Raw genomic sequence first — 5,216 nt, 5'->3', positions numbered from 1 at the left:
TGAGCGGAGATGTAGTGTATGCGTAACTAATCGAGCACAGAGTTTAACTTAGCTGTAACGTAATTTTTTGCTTCTTGTTTTCTTTTTATTTTGATACGTCCATGTAAAATACCATATCATAGAACTCCAAGAAGAAATCCAATACATGTATAGTAGAGGGAGAGCAGATAGTTAACAAACGTTCAGAAAAAGTCCTGTTGGCAAATTTGAGGAAAAGTAAAGGGGCTATTTCACACAATTTGAGGGTGCTGAATTCAAATATTTTGTTTACCAAGCTCAATTTTGAGTTTTAAGCTTGCTAATTAGCATACTTAGCATAATTCACATACTTTTTGGTTTTGCCATCAGATATCATAGGAATTGCAAAAAATAAGGCATTAATATATTCTTTATGTATCAGATATGTTGTAGGACAGGATAGGAATTACCCCAATGACCCTCAAGGTGGCAAATGAAAATAAGCTAAAATTTAAATATAAATTGAAATAATAGCTAAAATTCAGTATGACGTTTAGAAGCAAAATAGATTCCTTAAAAATAAATTGATAGAATAGTAGGTGACTGCTCATTTTTCTGTAGAAAGTACTTTGTCACTAACTATTATGAACAGTTGTCAGTATTTACAGAGGATTTACACTGTACACTATTTTTTTTTTACTGTAAAGGCGACTGTGCTTGCCTAGTTAAAACATCTCACTGATGCACTTTCCTATCATTCAAATTCCAGCCATGCAAAAAAATGGAAGTGTGCATGTTTGAGGGTTGCTGAAGAGTGCTATGGAGATTGCATTATTTGCAAAAAATTTAGACAAGATATCCCTTATAGTGCAACAAAAAGAAACATTCCCCAGTGCATCATTATTACATATGATGCTGAAAGGGAAGTGGACCTAGGACAAACCCTCAGCTATGAACTGATTAATGTCCCTGTACTGTAGCTATTGCAGATAGCGATGGTTATTTGTGAAGTGGAAATAAGTCTATCCTCACTCAAGTGCTGTCTAGCAATGTGGAATGTCCAGTAGTGATCACTGCAAAAACTGCTCATTCAACACTGGTAATAGATGCTCAAGATCTAGTAATGTCTTTAGGACACCCATCTGACTGCAGCACATTTAAGAAGTATGCAGGAAAGTTTGTAAGGAACTTTTGTATTGTTATTTGGTATTTGTTATGTGGTAGCAAATGATGCTGACTATCAAAGAAATAGACCTAATGTAGGAATGCACACAGATATTGCAACAGATACGCTCAGGCCAATCCAAACTTTTCTCATTTGTTGTTCCTCATTGGTGGAACACACTGCCAGTTCCTACAAGGGCAGGGTCATCCCTCTCCATTTTCAAAAAACTCCTGAAGACCCAGCTCTTTAGAGAACATCTCCTTTCATAGCACCAACAAGTCTTGCTGTTCCTAGCACTTACCACCCGTCTTCAACTGACACTCAACTGTTTAAAAACAGCACTCACTGATGCACTTATTCTTACTGTACTCTACCGTTTTTAAATTGTCCTAAAAAATTGTTGAGAGAATTGCTTTAAAACTTAACTGTTACCATGTTGTTAGTCACTTTGGTTAAAAATGCATCAGCCAAATGTAATGTAATGTAATGTAATGTAATAATGGTGTAGGCCTATCTGATTAAGACCCAAAGAATGGTTAAACGTACTTATTAAATAACACTGGTAGCAAAGAAGACTATCTTCACTTTTTTCCCTTTGCAACTGTCAAAGAAATCCCATAAACACAGGAAGGCCTTGGGTATCCTACATCAGATGGCCTAAAGATTAAGCTCTTCTGCATAGCATTAAGTGATTTACATGCAGTATTTTGAACACCGACCTTGATCTAGCCTACTTTGGCTATTTAAAGGTAATTTATTGCCAAAAAATCACACAATATAAATGAGCTATAACAAACAATAAAGGACTTAATCACACACAAACTACTATTTTGCTGACAACAAAAATAATAATTATGTAGGAAGTTTAGAAGTTTAAAACCCAGAATTGACCAAAAGTGCACCAAATTCAACACAAATGACTCAATACTCTTGGAGGAGGCCTGTGTCCTTTCTTTTCTTTCTATCTTTTTGGATATCGTTTCAGTATTGAGTATCAAGATATTTATGGCAGGTACAGTATTGTATCGAAGTTATAATTTTGGTATCGTGACAACACTATGACAGAGCCACTGTTTTCTAGATGTCGAGGATCGGAGGCTCTACCACCAACAAGTGATGCTGCTCAATGGCATATTAGAAGAGCACATTATCAAGCTCTAGTATGGAGGCAAGCACACATACCAAATCCAGTGTTACTAGAAGTAAAATGTTTTTTACTTGTCGGTTGTTGCTGACGGTAGATGCAGTTCTGCATTAGGCTTATTCCCGCTATTCATTGATATATTCTGAGTTGAAGGTTATCTGTGCAATTTGTTATTGTGATGAAATGCATTAAACACCACGAGTGACTCACATGTTAGCAATAAAATAATGGTTGTGTTTTGATTAGAATTTCCGAGTTTATTACATGTTAACTGTAATCATTTTCCCATTAAATACGTTAATAAACTATAGTATGGCTTCTTTAATGCTCAAACATGTATTTAGAGAACACTTTTATTTGGTTTTAGTGATTACTTTTGAAATCAACCCAATTTAGGGAAAAATAAGCAAAAATAATCGCTATTTTATGTGAAAATGCTGATTATGCGGCTTAGAACTCAGAATTGAGCTTGGTAAACAAAATATTCAGAATCAGCACCCTCAAATTAGGTAAGAAGGGTGGTTTACCAACTTTTCCTCAAATTTGCAGAAGTTCATCAGAAGTTCTCTTCTGTGAAGCTGCTCTCCCTCTATAGGACATTATGTTTAATTTCTACATAATACATCTGAATGTTAGCCTAGAAATCTAGACGCACCCTAGCGGCGGCAAATTAATTTGCTCAGCCTGTACGTCTAGTATCAAACTATAGGGATTTCTATTGGCTGACGCCGTGGACGTCATCCAATCACAGCGCTCTATTTTGTTAGAGAGTCTTAAGGCGGGCTTAACAGGATGACGACAGTCCTGCGACGGTGAACAACAAGGAAGGTGGCTATGGCGAACGAAGAGCGGTTGTTTGAATCGGACTTGTTGGTTTTCTTTGAAAGTTGAGCAACACAATGCACTTAAGTCATTCCTTTCAAAGAAGGATGTATTTGCCGCTTTGCCGACCGGATATGGTCGTAGCGCTGGCCTATTGCATGCCTAGGCAGTTTGAAAGACAATTCTCTGCCCGCCCCTTGGATTAAGTGAGGTGAATGGCTCGATTCCAGACTATACATTTCAATGATATAGGATGGCCCGCCAGGCTTTCTGAATGTTATATTAATTTGTAAACTCTGCCAGTTAATCCACGTTGGCTACTATCCTACTAAACTATCGGCCTCGCATACAGATTTTTTTTTAAGTTAAGCATGGGACATCCTCTCTTTAATGTGATCAGACAAAAGTGAAGACAGGAAATTAACAGACGAATATCAACTTTTATTGCACACATTCAAATAAGTTGGCACTGATAAAGAATACCCTATAGCCTACAAAATGTAGAATTCCTCACAGGCCTCACAAACCCTGTTCAAATCATTGCAGAACTTGGATGAGGCCTGACACTGTGCATGGGTGTAGTACCAGGAGATTGGGCACATATCTCAGACTTGCTGGACAGTTCTTCTGTAAGCATTGTTGTGCATCTGTAAAATCAGGTTTACTCAACACTTGATCTGTAAGCATGAAACCGTGTTCTTCTCATTTTCTTCTCAATTCACCTCCGAGGCAAGAATATTTATTCTCTCTCACACACACACACACACACACACAAACCAAAGAGTTACTGTACAGCAGAAAAAACACACAGCATAACAAACATCTTTTAAATTAAATGTAGTTTAAAGTGCTAACTGACTGCTCTGACTGCACTGCTAAGAGTGTTTACTGAATGATTCCTCTTCTATAACTACATTTAATTAGTAGATGAAGGAAATCTATGCAGGACTGTGCAACAGACATTCCGAGGAAGCACTGCAACTGTGGAGCAAGCTTCATCTTTTGAGGTGCTCGGGGAAATGTATCCCTGACACCTTTTGGGATGGTGTTCTAGTGTGTCTGAGGGGGGCGCTCTAATGTGTGTGTGTGTGTGTGAGAGAGAGAGAGAGAGAGAGAGAGAGAGAGAGAGAGAGAGAGAGAGAGTGAGTGTGTGTGTGTTTGGGGGTAGTGTGTGTGTGTGTGTGTGGGGGGGGGGGGTGCGTTATGTGGATATGTAGCATGTAGCTTACCTAAAGTACTGTAGCCTAGGCCCTATGTCAATGTCGATATGTAGCATGTAGCTTACCCAAAGTAGCCTACTGTATGCCACTGGGGATGTGCAGCATGTGCCTACTTAAAGTACTGTATGTCACTGGGGATATAGCTTACTTAACGTACTGTATGTTATTGGGGACATGTAGCTAACCCACAGTAGGCTACTGTATGTCTCACTGGGGGATATGTGCTTTTTATTCACAGTAGACACAGTAGAAAAATTGAGATGTGGTTTTGAAAAGGCAGTGGCTATTGGTTCAGATACTTGTTAATGCAGTTAGAACAAAATTCTCAATTTCAAGAACTTTGAACTTTGAAAACTGTGAAAGTTATTGTGAAAGTAGCTTTGGGGGACATAATAGTCTATAGCTGATTTAGGCTACGGTCTTCATGGCCGCGGATAAGATCGCCTCATGAATCATTTATTTTATCTGCTGCAATAAAGTGAAGTGAATCTAATTCTAAATCTAAATCTAAGATTTCAGCGAGTCTAATGCTACTCTTTAGGTGATCCTATAAAAGTGGATTAGACTGAAGCAGCATAATGTTGGTTTATAGCCTAGAAATCTAGATGCCCCCTAGCGGCAGCAAGTTACATTTGCTGCCAGGGCTAGTCGAGCAACTCTCCGTTGGCTTGTGAGCTTGAAAAATTAAACTTCTATGAGGCCAATCAAATTGTGTATAGAGTCTTAGGCGGGCTTAACATAATAATTGATGGCAGAGTTGCAACGGTTTGAATTCCCTGCTACTTGAAAACAAATAAGATGGATGTTGCTGTTGGCGAACAGTGTGACACGAGTTAAGCTTTTATTAAGTTGGCAAAAGTTTGAACTAGCCAACTAGCTCCGCTGGTTGGAAACGCATGGGACTCAT

This window comes from Alosa sapidissima, chromosome 11 (genome assembly GCF_018492685.1).
Source record: "Alosa sapidissima isolate fAloSap1 chromosome 11, fAloSap1.pri, whole genome shotgun sequence".
In the NCBI taxonomy this organism is placed as follows: Eukaryota; Metazoa; Chordata; class Actinopteri; order Clupeiformes; family Clupeidae; genus Alosa; species Alosa sapidissima.
The sequence above is the reverse complement of the archived record's forward strand: the minus strand, read 5'-3'. Positions refer to the sequence as shown.